Source organism: Sceloporus undulatus, chromosome 3 (assembly GCF_019175285.1).
Source record: "Sceloporus undulatus isolate JIND9_A2432 ecotype Alabama chromosome 3, SceUnd_v1.1, whole genome shotgun sequence".
Taxonomy (NCBI): Eukaryota; Metazoa; Chordata; class Lepidosauria; order Squamata; family Phrynosomatidae; genus Sceloporus; species Sceloporus undulatus.
In genome coordinates, this window is record NC_056524.1 from 9159714 (window position 1) to 9182547 (window position 22834).

Consider the following 22834-nt stretch of genomic DNA (forward strand, 5'->3'; position numbering starts at 1 on the left):
ATTATTATTATTATTATTATTATTATTATTATTATTATTATTATTATTATATGTCTGCCCAAGAACTGAGGTCTGCTAGATGGGGGATTCAGGGGTTGGAGGGGCCCCTGAGCCCCCAAACTGCACAAAGCCCACAGCCCGCATGTTTCCCATCCCTGCTCTATGCAGACATGATCCATTGTGACAATGGGAGAGACATATTTCTCAACACCTTCTCTTCATGCTGTTCCCTAGGAGAATATGACCACCATTTTCTCCCACACACACATGCTAGTTGGTGATTGTTTCCATACATCCAAGATCTTTCTAAAGATAGCAGCTGACCAATGCTTGTGCTTCCAATCAGCGCAACCTCAGGCAATTTTGTACCCAGAAATGCAAGAATCTGATTGTTTAATTGCATTTCTTAGAATCCCACTATAACATTCGTTTCTTATCCACTGTCTGCATCTGGTTGCAGGTTTTTCCACTCTCTGTACAGAAATTTGTCAGCAATTGGACCTACATTTCCTGGTTTGGTATGTTTTAAATATATACATTTCTGGCTGTGCACATTTCCTTGTACAGTCAGCCCTCCATATTGACTGATTCTTTATCCACGGATTCAAGCATCCAAGGCTTGAAATTATTCAAAAATATATAAATTCTAAAAAGCAAACCTTATATAATACTGAAAATCAAACCTTGTATAAAGGACACAATTTTACTAGCCATTGTATTTAATGAGACTTGAATATCTATGGATATTGGTATCCATGAGGGGGGGCTGAAACCAAACCCCAGGGGATATCAACGTCCCGCTGTATACAACATGAAGAAGGGGGAAAGAGTCTAATTCCTCCTAATGATGGAAAATCAAAAGATATGTACACGTATTTTAGGGGCTGTACATAAGCCCCTAAGTGGCTCTTTTTTGCGCCTTCAAAAATGCACCATAGCCGCAGCGGTATGGCTATATGTTGCTCCTTTGGTGCTGCATCATATGGACACAGCGCTGGAGGAGTGCCATGATGCTGTGCACCATGTGGAGCGGTGTGTGGAATCATGGTGCACTGGGGGCGAAGTCAGGGTGTGTGTCAGCTGGACGTGATGCCCTGACTCTGCCCCCAGGCTGGCCTTTCAGGTTGGTCTGTACAGGACCTTAGTTAACAAAGCCTCTGATAAATAAGGTCATTTTTACAAAGGAGATTACTATACACAGCTTTGAAACCACAATTACAGTAGTAAAATAGGGCCTTTGGTGATACTTATTGCACAATGTTGCCTCCAACCCAAAATTGCTATGTCTTGCGAGGTTGCCTAGGGCATCTCTTTTCACTGATGGAGGAAACCTGTCCAAGAACTCCCAATTGTGCAGGAGTCCCATTAGTCCTCAAGTGTGAAACATCGCTGCCAAGGTAGTTGCAATACTGGCAGTCAAGTGATGTCACAATCTTGTCTTCTCCCCCATCCCACCTCTCCTTCAATATTCCCAAGCAGGGTGTTCCCTCCCCATTGCATTCCTTTCCTTTTCTTTTTTAAAAATGTAAATCACATTAGCACAACTCCAAAACTGCATTAAAAAGTAAAAATAAAATAAACCGAAAGGCATGTTTGATAAAGGCAGGGTGCTGAGGTTAAGAAGGAATGGGAAAGAGAATGCAATGGCAGAAACAACCCCAGTCACACGAGTTCAGAGATGTGCAATAAATGGCTGCTTTGAAAATGGTAGGTTTGCTTTTCTTTAACCAGCACGATTGCAGCAAGAGGAGGACTTGTGTGGTAATGTCTAAAGTTTTTTAATGCTTGCCCATTTCCTCTCTTCTCCAGCATTATCTGTGTAGCTGGATGCTTTTTAGCTGCATCAGCAGGAAGGATGGTGATGGAGGACTGGAGAAACACAGATGTTCAGGGTTGGGTTGGAGTAAACAGCAATAAAGCTTGAGCTGGGAAACAATATAATTCTGCTAGGTTGATCTGATTGCAATTGTGTGTGCTTACCTACAAAAGGCAAAGTAAACAGCAGCTCCCTCCAGAAGAGAGAGGAAAAGGGAAAGCAGGTAAGTATGGTTCACTAGCTACCCCCATTATCCTAAAAAAGAATAGATCTCATCACCAAGATGTAAAGCAAACGGAAAGTGGAGACTGGAGAAAGAAAATGTCATCCTTCAGTGCATTTTGGAAGTAGACTTCAAGTGGTCTCCAGATGGCTCAAAATGGGTTTGTTTACTTCTTCAAGGCTTCCCCTACCTATAGGGATGCCATATCCCAGTGGCCGCCGGGAAATTCACGCTTTTGGGGCCCCCTCCCGGTCATGGTCCGGTTTGGCCCTCAGCCATCCATTGGTCCCGGTTCGGGGCTCGTTCCTGCGGCCATTGCCGCTGCCGCTAATGCGGCTGGCCAAGGCGCAAACCCACCTCTTCCTCCTCTTCTGGAGTGGTGGGCAGCACCAACCCACCTCCTCCTCCGGCTCTGCCTTCCTCTTCCTCGGTGGCGGTAGTGCCACCACCGCCGCCGCTGCACCTCCCGCGCACGCGCCCATGCGCAGGCCTCTGAAGCAGGAGCTCGTCCCCTGCTTTTTTGCCAGCCAGTCATTGGCCGGCTGGCCAAAGGGGATGGGCTCCTTTTTGCACGGGAGGACACTTTTTTTTTATTAAATGGAGGACGCCCCGTGCCCCTTCCTGGCCTTTAAGGAGGCCTCGGTCTCCTTAGAGGCCGGGAAGGGGCGTGGGGTGTCTTCCATTAAAAAAAGTGTCCTACATTTGAAAATGTTGTCCTGCATTTGTCCCAGTCTGGCGGTCCTGATGTATGGCAACCCTACCTACCTAGCACTTTCATTTTGCTAGTGCCTAGTGTTCATTTTAATTAGAAGACTTATTGAAACATGTTGATCTGTTCTTTTTTGTGGTACAGGAACTTATTCCTATTCTTCCCATGTCATTTCTGCCTCTGGTATCAAATTTTCTATTAAAATAGACATATTCTGCTAAAGTTGAGGTGTTTAACTGCATAGGAACCGATCCAATTTGTTAACTCAGGTATACCTGTACACTACAGTTTTATCAAAAGCTTTGCACGCCATGAATGGGACAAATTCAAACATTGGTATTTAGTGAATGCAAATTTCTTCTCTTATCCTAAATATAAAATCACTGACTCTTATTGTTTTATTCATTTTGAAAAAGTGCTGATCAATGGATTTACCCACATTTATCCCATATGTATAGGGATGTGACAAAACTTTAGCCAGTCCCTCATTTACAGGCATGTAAGGTCATGCTGAGATAGTGTGTCACATTGGCCTTTTCTTAGAAAAAATGGGGGACTTTTGGGAACATGTGGGACATCAAGGACCAAAAAGTGACATCCAGGGGCCACATGCAGTCTGAGAATGTCTTTCTATGATCTCATAGGGCATGGTTTCCAGACCTTTCACCATCCTGGCTGCCCTCCTCTGGACATGTTCCAGCTTGCCCACATCCCCCTTGAAGAGTGGTGATCAAAACTGGATGCAGTATTCCAGGTAAAGTCTGACCAAAGCAGAACAGAGTGGCACTATTACTTCCTTCCATCTAGACAGTATACCTCTATTGAGTCTAGAACTTCATTGGATTTTTAGCTGCCGCATCACCCTGTTGACTCATATTCAACTTGTGTCACAGAATCAACATCACATCTTGGAGCTGGCAAAAACACCTCCACAATGGAGGACTGCAAATGTTGTTTGCATAACCCAAACTGTGTTTGTAGATCACCTTTTCTGCACAGAGTAAGCCAGAACAGCTGAGCTGCAGATATCTTCACCTGGTCCTTCACTTTCCAAACCCGTTTACACTGCCACCATCTTAGCAGGGGCTGGGTTTCCAACTAGCTTATCAAGAAGTGGTGGGGAATAGGGCAAAAAGATTTCCACTGGCAGGCTCCCATAAGGAACTGACTTGTAGGCTGCACAAACATAATGTTGGGCTACCATTCAATTAATCACTTTATTTATATCCTGCCTTTACCCCAAGAAAGGACTCAGGGCCTCTTGCAGAATAAAAGGAAGACAAGTAAAACCGCATTGGGGGGGGGGGGGTTAGCAAATATTCAGATTAAATGCTCTATAGAATTAAAACCATATGAAACATTAATTTAAAAGCACAGATTGAGAACAGTAGAGAACTAAAATATATAACCCATGATATCCAACAATCAGTTCTAAAATCTCTACTGGAATTGAAAGGTCTTCATCTGATGAGCAAAGGGGGAACCAGCCTAGCAACCCTAAGAAGGAAGTTCTAATATCTAGGAGCAGCCACAGAGAAGGCCTTCTCCCTTATTTCCACCAAATGTGCTTGTAAATTTGGTGAGACAGAGAGAAACACATTCCTTAAATATCATAGGCTGCATCTGCATTGCAGAAATAATGCAGTTTGACACCACTTTAAGTGTCACGGCTTAATGCTATTGAACTCTGGGATTTGTAGTTTGGTGGGGCCCCATACTCTCTCTGACAGACTAGGCTAAATATCTCACAAAATTACATATCCCAAAATTCTATATCATGGAGTCATGGCAGTTAAAAAGGTGTCAAACTGCACTATTTCTGCAGTGAAGATGCAGCCATAGAAGCTCAAAGGGAACACCCTGGACCCAAGCCATACAGGGCTACATGGCTCAAAACAAGTACTTTGCATTGTACTCAGAAATGGACCAGCAGCCAGTGGAGCTGTTTCAGCAAGGGAATTGAAACCAGACCCCAGTTAACAAATTTTGGAGCAGCAGACATTGTCAAACATTCTTCAAAGGCATCTCACAAATGTGATGAGGTAGAACTTTGGTCTGATCAGCAGGGTTCTTCTCATGCTCTTACATAAGATGCTGTTTCTTGTTGCATAAGCTCTTCTGCTACCCACTCAACATTTTTTTAAAAAAGAAAGAAAGAGAATGCTTGATGTCCTACGTTTAAAGACAGTCTTTAACTTCTTGTTCTTTCTTTATTTTTTAGCTAAGAGCAAAGTAACACCTGTAGGAGGCCAAGAAAATGACAAATACCATCTCTATTTGAGCCCTAATGAAAAGCTTGATTCACTAGCAACAGACATGCACAGCAACACTTTGGGAACCTGGCTGGAGCTGCATGTATTGTATGATTATTTGGCATCATGTTTTAATATTATAAATGTCCTGGGGGGGGGGACACAAAGTCGGGTGGACGTTTTAAAAATAAACAAATATGCCAGCTAGCTTCCAATTCAGCTGTCTTTCTTGATTTAGGGATCTCAACTCAAGGTGAAACTAGGTTGGGTGGGTAGAGGAAGTTGACATTTGTACACATCACCGTTTTCATGGTTTACCTTGCCCAGAACCCCAGGGAATTGAAAGGTTTGCTTTGGAGTTTTTAGTACAGTGATGTCACACAGCACTTAAAGTGCCTTATGTGATCATATAATGCTTTGTCTGGGCGGTAGAGGAGGCAGGAAACATACTTGTTTAAGTTTTCTCTAAAAGGAGAGGGGAGAAGAGAACAGATGTATCTACTGGCACAGTTGGGCAGAAGGTCTATTTTATAAACTGCAATGAACTAGAAGGTCTGGCATCTGATTCCTACAGCATCTCACCCTTGCTCTCTAGTAATAACAATAATAAAAATAAATTATATATATTTATTTCCCGCCTCCCCCTGCGCACCAAGGCGGGATTACAGCAAAGAAAAAAAAACCACAATACAATACAAAATACAATACAACGATTTGTTTAGAAACATCACACTTACTGTATGGCACTTGGAGAAGATGGAAAAGTGACATGACCACCATCCTTAAGTATCTGAAGGGATATGCTCAGTGGCATCACTAGTGGGGTGCGGCCCACACCGGGTGACACCATCAGAAAGGATGACACTAGACATCAGTGAAGCATCCTATAGCCCTTCCCCAGAAAGAAAAGGGAGGCTTTTCTTGACATGCCAATCTTCTTTTGAGGTGAAGAAAGGGTGAAGCCATAGACCTTTTCCTCTGCCCCTCTTCCCAATCTGTTTGGCTCCCTTCTCCAGTTTTCATACCACCTTTGCTGTCTGAGCACGGGTGGGAGGCAGTGGGAGCAGGATGATGGCCGCCCAAGGAAAATACTGTCCTCTCCAGCTGTGCTTCCATCCCAGGAGGTCCATTTGGGTTACACCATGAGTTACCACACTCAGAAAGTGGTGGAGTCACCTTCTTTGGAGATTTTTAAACAGAGGCTAGATGGCCCTCTGTCAGCGGTGCTTTGATTGTGTATTCCTGCATGGCGGGGGTTGGACAGGGTGGCCCTTGGAGTCTCTTCCAACTCTAGGATTCTAACTATCCCATAACAACAACAACAACAACAACAACAACAACAACAACAACAACATTTTTATAACACCCTTTTCACCAAAGGACAGAACATCAAACATATATAATCAAAAACAGATGATAAAACACAACACTATAAAATGCTAAAATATTATGCTAATATACTAAAACAAAGTCACTGCTCATCTTGGTCACCTCAGGCACACTCAGCAACTCAGCAATCTGGCAAATAGAAGAGGAATGTCTTCAACCCTTTACAAAAGCGGGTAAGATCCTCCTCCAGCTGGAGGTGCAAAGGAAGACTGTTCCACAAATGTCAAGCCAGATGCTGAAAGGCTCGCAGCCTTGATAATGCTGTACATGTTGGTGGAACTGCTAATAATCTTTTGCCTTTAGATCTTAAATTGTTAGATGGTACATACCATGCTAGTGAAGCTAGGAGATATTAAAGTTCAGGGCCTTAAATACCAGGACCAAAAGCTTGTAATGAGCCCTGACCTGAACTGGTGGCCAGTAGAAGGATCTATGAGGGGAAGAGATATGTGAACAAGTCTGCTCTGGATCTTAACTTCAACTTTAAATTATTTATTCCAATGGACTGAACCCTACACCAAAATTATGTTAAACACTTGGATAGTTTCTTCAAAGTTCAGGCTCAAATGCAGAATGGATTCATCACTAACATGGAAGTCACTGGTCCTATTGCATCTGGCTATCCTTTCTTACATCTTTTCATACTGTGCAGTTTTAAAGATCCTTTTTTTAAAAAAAGACAAGACTAAAACAATACTGGAATCCTCACTTCTCCTTTTATGCTGACGTTTTTGACGCAAGTATTTGCAGCTGACACTCTTTAAAAGGCAGGTGGTCTTGCAAGATCATTTCCAGCTTAGGAGTGCTATGTTCCCTTGATTATACCGATTTGGGGGTGAAAGTATCATGGAACACAAACATTTATCGCGCCAGTTAATTAAGGAACATCCGCTTTCAAAATTGCTAATGGCCCTTGGTCATTAAAAACAATAGCATGTATTAACAGTATTAAGATAGATTCATTCCCAGTTGGTGAAGGTAATGTGCATTCTGTTAATTAAGAAAAGATTCCTTTGCATCCATTCATTTACTTCTTCCATTCCATCCTGCCTTTCCAGGAACAAACTCAGGTTGGTCTACTGCAGCCTTCTCCAGCCATGCACCATCTGGATATGTTGGAATACAGTTTCCATAGTCACCAGCCAGCAGAACTACTGGACACGGGGCAGATGAGGGGAGTTATAGTCCAATACATTTGTGGTGTGGCTGCCAGCAGGCAGCTGGCCTATAGGAATTTACTTTATTTTAGCCTTATAACTATGCTATGGGTTATCCTAGTGTGTGGAGCAAGCTAAAGAGACCCAGCTAAACATACAGGTTGAGTTTCCTTTATCTGAAATGCTTGGAACCAGAGGTGTTTTCAATGTTGTTTTTTTGGGGGAGATTTTGGAATACAGTGGTACCCCGGGATACGAATTGATCGCGTTACGAAATTTCCGGGATACGAAAAAAATAGATAGGAAAAAACTGTTCCGGGTTACGATGTTTTTTTCGGGTTACGAATTTTTTTTTCGGCGCGAAATTCAAACCGCAAAGCGCGGCTAGCGGCTTTCCAGCGCTAGCCGCTAGCCTTTTCGGGTTGCGAAATTACTCGGGTTATGAACGGAGCGGCGGAACGAATTAATTTCGTAACCCGAGGGACTACTGTACCTATATTTGCATACTGTACATAATGACATATTTTGCAGATGAAACTCAAGTCTAAACACAACATTCATTTATGTTTCATATACACCTTATACACATAGCCTGAAGGTAATTTTATTCAATATGTCTAATAATTCTGTGCATGAAACAGTTTGTTTACACTGAACTATCAGAAAGCAAAGGTGAGACTGTTCCAGTCACGCATGAAAAAAAGTTTTGGTTTTTGAAATATTTCAGATTTGAGAGAGACTCAACCTGTAATTGCACAGCATTGCAATGTAAATGTTTGTTGTTGTTGTTGTTAGTATCATTATATTTATTTATAACATGCTTTTCCCTCCCCAAATTGGGACTCAAAGCACCTTACAACTTAAAAGAACAATACAATTAAAAACATACAAAAGTAAATATGTTTTCTGCCTTTGTTTAACATTCCCCATTCCTATTCCCAATGAAATGAATACATAAATTTCTCAGACTATTTTCTAAGTAATCACAATAAGTGACTTTGTGCCACCATTCGCAGTTGGGAACTTTACATGAGTGCAGGGGAATGAAGGATTACAGGAGGGACCATGAAGATACAGCATACAACTAGCAACAAGTTCATGGAAGGGATGGTACTGAGAGTAGCAATTTGCCTTAGCATGCAATATATTTGCAAGACTATATAACAGGTGTGGTGTTCAGCCATGCCAGTGTTACAGAGTCCCCATTTAATTTGAGATTAGGGTCACATAAGGAATGAACTCGTTGACGTTCTTGCTTCAGAACAGAATATACAGCAGGAACAAGGAGAGAACATACGGGGTATTCTCCTTCCTGATCTCCCTGTTTTCTTGGCAGCAATTCAGATGAACTTGCCACATTACTCATTTATTGCCTGACTAAATGTTTTGTTTTTTTCTTTAAAAGGAAAAAAAAAAAGAAATGCTCAAGAGTTTAACAAAACAATTCATCAGCAAAACAGTTTACATATACTTTGAAGAAGGGTGTTCAGCCTCTCCTCTGCAGTTTTAATGGGAGCCAATATTGTGTAGTGGCTTCAATGTTTTACCACTACTCTGGGAGAACTGACTCTGGTTCGAACCAGATTTGACTCTGGTTTGAATCCCCACTCAGACATGGAAACCTACTGGGTGAACTTCGGCAAGTTATTCCCCGTCAAACTCATAGGAAGGTAATGGCAACCCTCCCCTGAGCAAATCTTACCTAGAAAACAGGACTCATGGCTTGAGCTCCAGTCAAGAAAAAGGATTGTGAACAAGACTCCAGCTCAGATAGCAGAGCACCAGCTTGCTACAGCTTGCAAAGATTAATTGATTTGTTGCTGCAACTTGCAAAGACTCTCCAGCGGGTCTCTGCCCTTGTATGAGCCCATGAGGGTTTTAAGATCATCTGGAGAGACCCTCAGGCTCATTTGCGGGGAACAAGGAAGACAGCCTTCTTGGTGGCTGCTCCCAGACTTTGGAAATCCTTCCCCAGAGAAGCCAAGCTGGCCCTGTCCTTGCTCTCCTTCCAGCGGCAGATTAACACATTTTTGTGCTGGCAGGCCTTTATAAAGTGTTGAACCGTTATATGGATATTTAAACAAGACTAATGTTAGGGATGAGAAAAAAGAAGTTTAAGATAACATTAATAGGCTAAGGGATAAAGAAATGGAGTTAAAGAGCTATTAAGCTAAGGAATATTATTTTATATTTTATATTTTATTTAATCTGTAAAGAAATTTATTCTAACCTGCAATAAGGTAGGGATGGTTGTGTATTAGTACCAGACTATGACTTGGTTGATGTTCAGGAAGTTCTGTTTCTGTTCTTATTTATGATTAGTGGATGTAGTGTTGGGTCATTTGTCGAATGTTAAATGTTGTTTTATTTTCAGGGTTTTTTTAATCTAATAAAATGTATTTTAAAAAATAAATGGTTGAAGTTGGTCTCTTGATGCGTCTTGGTGCTGGTTCTGAAGTTTTTGTTTGTTTGTTCGTTTGTTTTTAGGTCTGCCATGTAAACCATTGGGTGGCCTTGGGCAAAATCAGCCTCTCTCAGCCTCAGGGTAAGGCAATGGCAAACCTCTGAACAAATCTTGCCAAGAAAACCCCATTATAAGTGTGCCTTAGGGTTGCCATGAGTCAGAAAAGACTTGAAGGTATGCCAGAACAACCATATAGTGGTTTTTTTTCCATTTGTTATTGTTTTATTGTTTAGTATTCTTAATTGTTTTGATACATGATTGTCTAATTGTATATTTTATTCTTTCATTTAACTGTTTTTAGCCTGTATTGTTTAAAATGTTGTTAGCCTCCTTGAGTCCCATTGTTGGGAGAAAGACAGAATATAAATGAATAAAATAAAATAAAATAAAATAAAATAATAATAATAATAATAATAATAATACTTCACTTCCTCCCTCCTTGCCAGTTGCTGCAGTGCCAGGGCTCACCCTCCACTCTGCTCTGCATCCACTTTCTGGCTAAATAAGTAGGGTACATTAAGTGTTCCTTATCCCATCTCCATAACTAAGTGCGAAGGAATAATCCCCTCATTTCATCTTGATCTGGGAACAGGCTGTTTAGCTAAGATTTATGTCTTAGCTTCTAAACGGGAAGATGTTCTCTCTGCATATGTTTGAATGACAAACTGTGAGCAACTGTGGTTGGTATTTAATTTATAATGCTTAATGATATCTTCAGAGGCTGTCTCTTGGTCTCAGGTTTTGGCCTTGAAACTTCAAGATAATCCTGAATTGGCAACCCAAATTGATACAGTTTGCAAAGCACTCTGTAAATGCCTATATTTTAAAAAACAAAATATCTATATTAAAAAGGGCCAAATGTCTCCTTTGGCTTATAATTCATAGGATGTGGGAAAGGAACTTCTCCCTTGCTCTCTTACAAACAGAAAAGGCATATTATATACGGCAAGTACGTTATTCAAATTCATGCTGTGTTTAGCTTCTCATCCATGCAATAAAGCAAGGATGCAGCTGTATACATTCCACTAGAAACAAATGTCTTCAGGAATCATGGTTTCATTTATCGCACACCATTTATCAGCGAGGATTAGTTCATGTAACTCTGACCTACTTATGCCAGAATGTCCGAAACCCTTTGCAATGGCGAAACTACATTCCAAATTAATGCACGCAGGTTATTAGAATTCAGCAGGCAGCTAGTGGGGAGTGCCAGAATATGAGAAGGTGAACCAAAGCTGGTGTACATTTGCTCTTCTCTTGAGGGGTCCTAACCTCCCATGTTTTCTCCTTAATAATTACCATAGTATTACATCTGCTTTACACTTGAACTTTTTCCCTTCTAGGCATGCACAACTTACAATGCAGGATAATGCTGGAGTTTGTTTTCACTTGATTTGGAACACAAGTTTACTCTTTCAGCTCATAATGCCCAGGTAGGACTAGGAAAGAATCCTATCTGAAAACCTGCAGAACCATTGCTGCCAATCAGAGTGGACAATGCTAGCCTTAATGGATCTATGGAGATTGGAGAAGGATAAAGCAAATTCCTAGGTCCCTGTGTGCCTGTGTAACAGGCACATGGGAGAAAAACACACAAACTATTTTGTGATGTGTTCAAAAATAGCTTAAAGTAGCTGAGCTATTTCTAAAACAAGCTGAGGGGAGTTCACCCATCATTACTCATGACCCATCAAGCTGAACAGCCCATCAGGGACTCCAGAAATCTCCTTTTTTCTCTTTTGCTGGCCTGTCACATGGTAGGTGGGCTGCATTCAGTCTGGGAAATCAAAAATGGTGCAAGCTTGTCTTAAGCAGCAGCCCTCTCTGTTGAAGAGAGGAGGAAGTCTATCAAGCTTTCCACACATCCATCCTTCAGTGGAACATACGGCTGAGCCTCCAACTGTACATGGAACAGGGGGCCTCTGCCACTCATTGTCACACTCACTGTGGACAGTTCACACTTGCATGTCCTGATGCCTGCCACATCAAGCTACAACTTGCAAATCTAAATGGGTCTATCACAGATAAAACAACAAGGGATCAAATGCTTATATGATCAACGTAATTTTGGGGGGAATAACTTATAAAAAGTATTTTTTATCCACAATCAATTTTTATCCACACTCAGTTCCAAAACACATTTTCTCATATTGGTCAAACATTCATTCTAAGTTTCCTTCCCTTACGCTCCTTTTACAGGCACTTAAAGAGATAGCTGAGTTTGTTTCAGTATAAAACAAGGAGTGAGGGGAGGGGGAAAAGAAGGGTTTTGTGCAACTTTAAGGTCACTCACTGTACTTGGGGTGGGCACCAGGGACCCTGGATGACCCCCACAGCCCTCAACACCTCCATTCATCAGATGTATAGGGCAATATTCAGGATTCAGATATACAGGCATCATCATCATCATTATCATCATCATTTTCTTCTTCTATCTCATCTTTCTCCCAAAATAGGGACTTAATGCAGTTAACAGCAAATTTAAAACAGAACAATTTAAAAACAATACAAGTGCATGCATGGTTCCATAGTTGTGGATGTGCCATGAGAGTGAAAGAGCAAACAGAAAATGCCACTTGTGACACTGGTCATATTACAGCCTAAATACGCCTAAGGCACCAGATCTCCTCTCATCATGGAAACTAAGCAGGGTCAGGTCTGCAGATGAGGCATCACCAAGGAACACCAGATGCTGTAAGCTATATTTCAGATGAAGGCAATGGCAAGAAAACTCTGAATATTCCTTGCCTATGAAAACCCTATGAAACTCATGGGTCAACATACAATTTGAAGGCACATAAATACATGCATGTACACACCCACATACACACAACTGGTCACATTTCTCCAAAGTGCTGATCATTAAACTTTTTGTGTAACCCATTTCACCCTGATTCAACCCAACTGCTAAGGAACTGGGCATCAATTGTAATCCACCGACTGAGTGGATTGGAATCCATGAAAGTACATGGTAAAATAAATCTATTAGTCTTAAGAAGCCACAAGACTCTCCCTCCCCCCCCTACACACACACAACTTCTTTCTCTCCTCCTTCTCCTCCTTCTGATAAACCCAGGGCTTTCCAGTGGAATCTTTTCACACAGCCAATCTGCAGCAATCACAAGCCCAATGATTATAGCTAAAAAAATTCAGTGATGGAAATTCATGACCCATCTAGCTGTTTATGATCAGAGAGCTCAGGTTTATTTGTAATTAACAATTTGAATCTCTTGATCAAATGCATCTTCAAAGCCTCTTAGGTGTACACCGAAAACAGTAGACTGGGCAGGTATCCACTGGTCCACTCACCAACTTGCCAACAACATGTGAGTGTAGCCCTCTGGGAAACAGAACCTCTCACACAAAACAGATCCTTAATCCCTGAAGCTTCTTTACATGACAGTTAAGAAACAGCAGGATTGCCTTCTGCACAACAAGAAAGACAGGAGAGACTCCAACTGTTTTTTATCTTCTCCATCACCCACGCAAATGACAGCAGGCCCTGTCTTTCTCCTTTGCACACACAAGGATGTGGAGAAGTGGGTTTACAGCAATTGCATCTCTGGATCACCAGTGATGTGGGACATTAGCCTATTATTGCTTCAAGGGGAGCATATTTGCCTTCTCTTTGTTAGGTGATAGCGTGGCCTGTGGATCTGAAGCAAAAAAATAACACTTTTGTCTCACTTTAGAAGGCATAGAGATTATCACCATGCAGAAAAAAGTAATGGGCAAAAACAGCCTTGATACTATTAACAGAAAGCAGATACAAGAGCTGATCTTTATGTATGCTAGATACATTAAATCTTTTATTACTACTCTCTTCCAGCTAACCATTGCAAGAAGGCACATGTGTATTTCACTCAAAAACACACACACACACACACACACACACACACACACAGGCTTTGGGACTCTGGCAGAAACAGGCTCCACCATTTCATTGTTCTGCAAATGATTATTTGGCAGCATTTGTGTTTTATCTCAGTTTTTCAGTCACTGTTTACCCATTTGGAAATAACATGCTTCATGATGGTCAAGGCATTTGCAAGACCATGGTGGGAAAAGCCTGTGTGGCAGTGATGCCCATGTATTCCTGGCATCTTCTCAGACAGTTAATTGTCTCCTGACCCATTCTAACTTTCCCCTTAAAATTACAGTTACTGTATTGTACGCAGCAAAGACAAGATGCAGTCAACCCTCCATATCGACAAATTCCTTATCCACGGATTCAACCTTCTATGGCTTGAAAATATTTAAAATATATATACTGTACATTCCAAAATGTTAACCTTGATTTGGCTTCAACCTCAATTCAAAGTGTTGGCTTGAACTTCAAAGCCCTGAACGATGCAGCTCCTCAGTACCTGAAGGGTGACCTTCTTCAGCCCTTTGATTGTGGACCCAGTAGTAGCTGGTGGCTACCAGGTAAGTAAGACTTTGCATTTTAATCAAGTCTTTGAAGAAGTTGTCCAAGATACTGGAATTCTACCCTTCAAAATGGTTCAGCTCTTTGGATGGCTCATTTAAAGTTGGACTAAGTCTGGGGGCAGTTTCATCACCCCACTAACATGGAAGTCGCCAACCATCACTTCCAGGCCAGGAAACTATCATCGGAATGCCATCTCCAAGTAACTCTAAAATCTTATGTTAGGAAGGGGACTTTTCCAGTGGTAGCTCCCTGTTTGTGGAACACTCTCCCTAGAGAAACTCACTTGGCATATTAAGAACCTTTTCTGCAATGACTTAGACTTAAAACAAATTCTCTCATTTATATTTATATTCCTATTTCAATCCTTGCTTATCATGCAGAGGGAAGGATGTGATTTTAGCCCTCTGAGGTTCCTTTTGGCTCCCCTTTGTAATTGGATTATATGGCTGTGACTGGAATGATGTTATTCTCTCCTCTGATATGGTTGTTTTTGCTTTAATGGATTTTTTTTGGAGGGAGGCGTTGTTATTTAATTATAGTGCATAGGTTTATGCTTTTTAGAAAACTGTTCCTCAGCCGGGGGAATTCAGGCTATGGAGCAGCAAATAACTAACAATTCCAACAAGAGTCAATAAAACATAAAAGCAAAGTAGTTAAATCACCAGAAGTAATTTCCAAAGGGGAGTAGGATAGCCATGTTATCCTGTTGTAGCAAACTCTGGAGAGGGTCTGGAGGAACCTAATAAGCTTAACACTTCTTATCTGGCATATGGTTTGCAGCCCATTTCATCACATCCAATCATCAGGAGGAACAACGTAATAGACAAAACATAAAAGGTTGGATTAAAATGTTTTTACCTGGTTGCCAAACATGAAATAAAGCATCAGATGAAGCTCTTTGGAAGGGCACTCCATAAATGGGATCACAGAATCATAGAACTGGAAGGGACCACAGGGACCAACAAGTCCCCTCGTCATGCAAGCGTTCACAATTTAAAAACTCCCCAAACATAGGCATCCAACCTCTGGTTAAGGCTGGAGAAGACTGAGCGATGAGAAATGTCCATGCTCCTCTGATATAGTTTATTCCAATCTCAAACTGCTTACAGTTAAGATGTTCTTCCCTATGTTTAGGTGGGATTTATTTTCTTGCAATTTAAAACCACTGGTTCAAGTTCATGGTTCCGGTTGGATGCATTGAGTGGAAATGGTCTGTTACTGGTCATCTCCTGAATTACTTCAGCTGCCATAAGAATGTGCAACAGGAGTCAGTCTTAAAAGGCCTGATCTTAATTGTTGGATAGGTTCCTATCAAAATAATTGCCACTTTGGTATACCATCTCCAAAGCCCTGTGCACATGGACCAAATAAGACATCCTACCCAATCCTCTCAGCGATTGGTCCGAAAGATGCAGAGCCAAATCCTGAGTTCTGATATGAAGTGTCTGGACAATGTTTGACTAGTTCAGCACCGAACCCAAGGTATACCCCCCTTAAAATAGTTGTAAATAAATCATGTCTTGCTCCAGATCTTCTAGGAAAACCCAGAGCACTTCATTACAATGAAAGGCTGCTGTTTATAATGCATCCCACTGTGCTGCCTGGCATCACCACCACTGGTACAAATAATTCACCCTGAGGTCAGAACAAGGTGCCTAGCCATGTGATCAATGCTGAGCAACTCATTTTGACAGAGTGAGCAACTCATGCCAGCGGCTGTTGTGCCAGGTGGCACAGCAGGACACACATATGAACATTTGCCTGCCATAATAATAATAATAATAATAATAATAATAATAATAATAATAATAATAATAATAATACGTTTTAATTATAAACCGCTATTCCAATTAGATCATAGCGGTGTACAAAAAAAGATCAATACAAAGAGCAACACAAAATACAATAAACAATATATAATACATAGTTAAAACCACTAAAACATTACACATTAAAACCACTAAAACAAGACCAGGCCAGCTAAAATACTTGAAGATACTGCACATTATAGGGGAAGGATCGCATTAACAAGGGACGTCGGGGAAGGCATGGTGAAATAAAAAGGTCTTCAATCTCTTTTTAAAGAGGTCTAGGGAGGTGGCGGCACGGAGTTCCTCAGGAAGGGTGTTCCAGATCCCAGGTGCCGAAATAGAAAAAGCTCTCTGTGAGGTAGGCACATATCTAGACGAAGGAATCCTCAGCAAATTCTTCCCAGATGACCGGAGTGTGCGGGGTGGACTATATGGGGAGAGGCGGTCCTCCAAATACCCTGGGCCCAAGCCATTTAGGGCTTTATAGGTGATAACCAACACCTTGTATTGTGCCCGGAAGCGAACTGGCAACCAATGAAGATCATACAGAACCGGTGTAATATGGTCAGCCCTGGAACATCCAGACACCAACCTAGCTGCCATATTCTGTACTATTTGAAGCTTCCGGGTTTGGTACAAGGGTTGCCCCATGTAGAACGCATTACAGAAATCCAAGCGAGAGGTTACCAGAGCATGTACCACCGTTTCAAGGTCCCTCCGGTCTAGGTAGGGTCGCAGCTGGTGAATCAGCCGAAGCTGATAACAGGTGCTTCTGACCGTCTCATCCACCTGAGAAGTCAACTGCAAAAGCACCCCCAGACTGCGAACTGAATCCTTCAGGGGAAGCGTGACCCCATTCAGGACAAGTGGACAGATTGCCCCACCCTGACCGGGAGAGCATATCACTAGTACTTCTGTTTTCTCTGGATTCAAACTGAGTTTGTTTTCCCTCATCCAGCCCATTACCGACTCCAGACAGTCATTTAGAGGAGAGATGCCATCCCTAGTCACTGCATCAGTCGGAGACACAGAGAAACATATTTGAGTGGCATCAGCGTACTGATAACACCGCACCCTGTGTCTCCGGATGATCTCTCCCAGCGGTTTCATGTAAATGTTGAATAGCATGGGGGACAGAATAGCTCCTTGGGGGACACCAGATGTAAGTGCCCTCTTATCGGAGCAGACGTCCCCCAGCTGCACCATCTGGAATCTACCCAAGAGGTAGGAACGGAACCACTGGAGCGCAGTGCCCCCAATACCCAACTCTCTCAGGCGTTCCAGAAGGATACCATGGTCAATGGTATCGAAAGCCGCTGAGATGTCCAAAAGCACTAACAGGGACACGCTACCCCTGTCCATGCTCAGAAGGAGATCGTCGACTAAGGCCAGTTTGAAATGGGTCTAGAAAATCTGTTTCTTCCAAGATCCCTTGAAGCTGGAAAGCAACTGCTCTCTCGATCACCTTCCCCCAAAAAGGCAGCAATGACACCGGCCGATAATTGTTCCGAATCAGGGGGTCAAGGGAGGGCCTTTTTAGCAATGGTTTTACTATTGCTGTCTTTAAACTTGATGGAAATTGTCCCTCCCTGAAAGATGAATTAATTATATGGTGAAGCATGGAGTTAACCGCTATCCCCCCTTGGGCTGCCAGCCATGAAGGGTAGGGATCGAGAGAGCAAATTGTCTTCCTAACACTTCGAAGAATCTTGCCCACTTCCTCGGTACTAACATGACAGAGTGCCCAAGGTAATGGGATATGTGGGGGCAGCTTCAGGTCCAGAATATTCTGGGTGGACCTGATCTAAGCCACTAAGGTCTGTAGAGGGTAAAGCCAGCTAATGTCACCAGGGGCCCACTAATGATCCAGAATTATAGCATTATTTGTTCTGATCACTGACCATAACAAATTTCATGCATTATAGCATTATTATTCCATTGAATTGCCATGGTTGCATGCTATGGAATTCTGGGATTGGTCGCCTGGTAAGGCTGGCTGAGAATCTAAATTCCCCCACCCACAACTGTAAATCCTAGGATTCCATGGGACAGAACCATGGCAGTTAAAGTGGAGTAATGGCACCAAAATTCTGTAGTGTGAATGGACCCCAGGTCAGAACTGGTATCATGTGTCCTGTATGGCTGGTCCCAATTAAGAAACACACTGATGTATTTTACACTACTTCCTCCAAACAGTCTTTAAACTTTTGTATATTTGCATGTAATTTTATACTGTTTTAGATGGTTTTAATTGTTTTAAATTTCATCGTAATTTTTTATATGTTTTTAGCTGTGAGCCGCCTTGGGTCCCTTCTGGGAGGAAGGTGTAAATTCAAAGGCGGACATATAGCACATTAACAAGATGTCACTCATGCAAGGATAAATGTACCAAATGCCCCTCTGTCCAGATTCCACTTAAACATTAGGAAGAACTTCTTGACTGTAATAACTGTTTGACAACATGCAGCCTTGGAGAGAGGTTGAGTCTCCTTCTTTGGAGGTTTTTAAACAGAGACTGGATGTGTATTCCTGCATGGTAGAGGGATTTGACTGGATAGCCTTTGTGGTCTCTTCCAACTCTAGGATTCTATGATTCTTGAAGAGCCTCCTCATGTGAAAGGTCCTTGAAGTCATAAAGATCACTGAAGATCCCATTACTGATATCATTATTGTGGTGTCTCATTATGGAGATGTAGCCAGATACTTGCACCATCTTGCCTTCTCATTATGAAGCATGGAAAGGCTGTGCAGAGTGGCTTCAAATCAGTGGGGGTGAGGGATGGGCTTTGGGAGCTACAGGTGGAGGAAGGGAATACTGGTCTCCTCAGCAGCCCAAATGGATATCTGCAAAGGTAATGGACATTTATATGTCTCTAACAGAATTCTGGCCAAAATGTGATAAAGGCACAGAATAACATGTATGGAAGCAGTCCATTTGTATAATCCCATTATAGGATCATACAAAAGCACACAATCCCAAAAGCACGCACATCCCAAAGTACACAAAACTTTCCCCATTGTTCTGAACCTGATTGAGAACTCTGGGATAAGCCTTCTCACCCAAGGGTGTAAGTATGTAAGTAGCAACGCCCATTTTGACTTCCAATAGATGGTAAAGTGGGTGACAAGGGAATCTGAATGCAGGAAATTGAGAAGCCCAAGTAATGGTACCAAGGATGTAGATATGGGGTGGGGATGATGGGTTGTTTGTTTGTTTGTTTGTTTTGCACAAACAAATATTTCAGAAACATTCCCAAACTCTTAAAAAATAACGATCTGTAAGAATAGGCAGGATATAAATAATAATAATAAATAATAATCATAATAATCATAATTTGGGGGGAAAGTACAGAAACATGTGTAATCTCACCCATCAGGGAGAGCTTGTAGAAATCTAATGGTTCATTCTTGCACTATGGGAATGAAGCAAACAAAGATGTAGATTACTAATTTGCACTGAATTGAAAACCAAATGAATTCCCATCCATCCCTACTGGTGAAGAACTCTGTTGCCTTTTTAAAAATGTAGTCACCTCCTACACAAAATCATAGAAAATTCAGCAATGTAAAAGAGGAGAGCAGGAAGGGAGAGAGATGGTGTGTGTAAGGAAGAATAGTTCTTTAATACATCAAGTGGAGAGAAATGTCCCAGAAATCATCTGCTCTTGGTGAAATTCAATTCATTTTTAAACGGAACCTGACAAACGGCTTTTCTGCTGAAAAATACCGATCCATGGGAATATGTCTTCACTGCACACAATGGATTAGAAATGAACCACCCTGGATCTCTGACAGCTAAATGGCTAATCTTCCACAAAATGGAGGTACCTATCGCTGCCTAATGCAGAACAATGGGCCAGTAATTTCCTCCATCTGACAAACTTAGGAAGGATTTTGTGCAGGTGCTCAAACCTGTGCTTTTTTTTACGGTCCTGTTCTAAAATGGCACAGAGGAGATCAAAGCTACGTCGGGAAGAAATATGATAAGACTAAACACCCCAAAATGGAAAGTTGACTGGCTTTTACCTACTCTCTCCTAATTGCCAATGCAACTCATGTGGCACTAAATTCTTAAGAAGTAGGATGTTTTGAATTTCTGCAGCATATGTCGTCTGGGAACCGGGAGCTTTCCAATATCAGAGTGATAGATGCATACAAAGTGGGGGGAGAAGTCGCAAGCATACAAAATGTGTTCCTTAAAGTGAATATAAATTAGTCTTTAGAGCAAGGGCCTGCTGCAGATATACTCATTTAAACCCATGCAACGGAAGAATTCACCAAGCCTGTTAATGGGTTACAACTGTTAAAGAGAAAACCTGGGAAGACCTTCACATTGCACAGTTATAGTGTTACAGTTACAATTCCACTTTAATTGCCATGCTTCCATCCAATGAAATGGGGGGGATTTGTGGTTTAGACATGGGCATTTCAAATTATCATCTAACAAGCTCACATACTGTGTCCAGTTCTGGGCACCACAATTCAAAAAGGATGTTGAGAAGCTGGAGCATGTCCAGAAAGGGGCAATCAAAATGGTGAAGGGCCTGGAAACCATGCCCTATGAGGAGAGACATAGGGAGCTAGGTATATTAGCCTGGAGAAGAGAAGGTTAAGAGGTGATATGATAGCCTTGTTTAAAAATTTGATGGGATGTCATATTGAGGATGGAGCATGCTTGTTTTCTGCTGCTCCAGAGAATAGAACTCGGAACAATGGATGCAAGCTACAGGAAAAGAGATTCCACCTCAACATTAGGAGGAACTTCCTGACAGGAAGGGCTGTTCAACTGTGGAACACACTCCATCAGAGAGTAGTGGGGTCTCCTTCCTTGGAGGCCTTAAAAAAGAGGCTGGATGGCCATCTGTCAGTTACTTTGATTGTGAGTTCCTGCATAGCAGAATGGGGTTGGATTGGATGGCCCTTGTGGTCTCTTCCAACTCTTTGATTCTATGATTCAAACTACATAACCCAGAGTTCCACAGAACACAATCATGGCTGTTAAAAATGGAATCATAGTGCTATATTTGTGTAGTGCAAAAGGGTCCCAGGTTTCTTCCACAGAATACCCTCTTAACAGTCTCAAAATATATTCAGAGCCCTTCATCCAGCCTTCTAGGAACATTGGTTGACATTCTGTTAATAAGATGCACTTGAATATGTAACTTTTTGAGCTGTTGCAGAGCTGGAAGGGCCCACAGGATGCATTTAGTCTAACCCTGTGCCATGCAGGGGGCAAAACTAAAGCACTCCTGAAAGATGCTCATCCAACCTCTGTTCAAAGACCTCCAAAGATGGAGAGTCCACCAACCTCTGAGGTAGTCTATTCCACTATAGACCAGCTCTTACAGTAAAACAAACAAACAAACATCGCCTAATGCTTGTTATCTCTTTTATTCTAATTTGAATCATGATCATGTTCTAGTTTCTGGAGTAGCTAGCTACTGGGCTGTCCTGTGTGCTTCAATGGCCACTTGATGGCATGGGCCACATACAGGGTGCAGACAAGTAGGTTGAGAGCACAGGAAAGGGGAGCAAGATATACCTATGCCTGATGGAATTTTCATATACAGATTGAATCTTCTTTATCCGAAATGCTTTGGACAAGAAGTATTTTGGAATTTTTCAGATTTTGGAATATTTGAATATACTGTACATAACGAGATATTTTGGAGATGGGACGCAAGTCTAATTATGAAATTATTTTTATGTTTCATATACCTTTTATGCACATAGCCTGACGGTAATTTTGTACACCACATTTTAAAATATTTTTTGTACATAAAACAAAATTTGTATTTTGGAATTCTGGATAAGGGAGACTCAACCTGTTTTATGTACGATTTCACCAGGGTGAAATCAGGACCGTAGCCATTATACAATTACGTTCTTCATTAGGAATGGACACCATTCCCCACAGTCATTCATTGGCCAAAGAAAAATGGACGTGAACCTTGGTTCAGCTTTATATAAGGGGCACCATTTTGCTACACCATTGTATTTATTGGGACTTGAGCATCTAAAGATTTTGGTATCCACAAGGAGTCGTGAAAGCAAACCCCAGTGGATACCAAGGGCCCACTCTATTGTTGTTTAATGGGTTGAAATGTACATTGTAGCCAACTTCTATTTTAAAAATTGCAAGTTGTTTTAGATAATGTTTGGTTACGTGGAGGGCAATAGGAAATGAAGAAGAGCACATACCAGATGGATAGATTCAATGATGGAAGCCATGGTCATGAGTCTACAAGACTTGAGCAGGGCAGCTGAGGATAGAGAACTCTCACTCATAAGGTTGCCATGAGTCAAAGTTGATTTGAAGGCAGTTACCACCACCACCACCAACAATGCTGCCTTAGGCCCCTTGGTGGGAGGAAAGAGGGATATAAATATCATAAGAAATAAGCTAATGTTATGCCCTCCCCCCAACAAGGATGCTAAAGATGGAGCAAGCTTGTTTTCTGCTGCCCCAACTACTAGAACATGAACCAATGGTTTAAGTTACAAAAAAAGAGATCCCTCCTAAACATTAGGATTTTTTTTTTTACTGTAGGAATTATTTGACAGTGGAATAGTGGCAGGGA

The 22834-nt window shown here is 41.8% G+C and overlaps 1 protein-coding gene and 1 long non-coding RNA gene across 12 annotated transcripts in view; one reads left to right on the top strand and one right to left on the bottom strand.

Annotated features, from left to right (window-relative positions):
• LOC121924748 overlaps nt 1-5274 on the top strand; it is a 127657-nt gene extending 122383 nt beyond the window's left edge. Inside the window, exons 2-3 of the long non-coding RNA XR_006102706.1 lie at nt 3393-3502; nt 4970-5274. This is a non-coding gene — a long non-coding RNA (uncharacterized LOC121924748). The remainder of the gene's footprint in view (nt 1-3392; nt 3503-4969) is intronic.
• TENM4 (teneurin transmembrane protein 4) overlaps nt 1-22834 on the bottom strand; it is an 840211-nt gene that overhangs the window by 787447 nt on the left and 29930 nt on the right. The window lies entirely within an intron of this gene.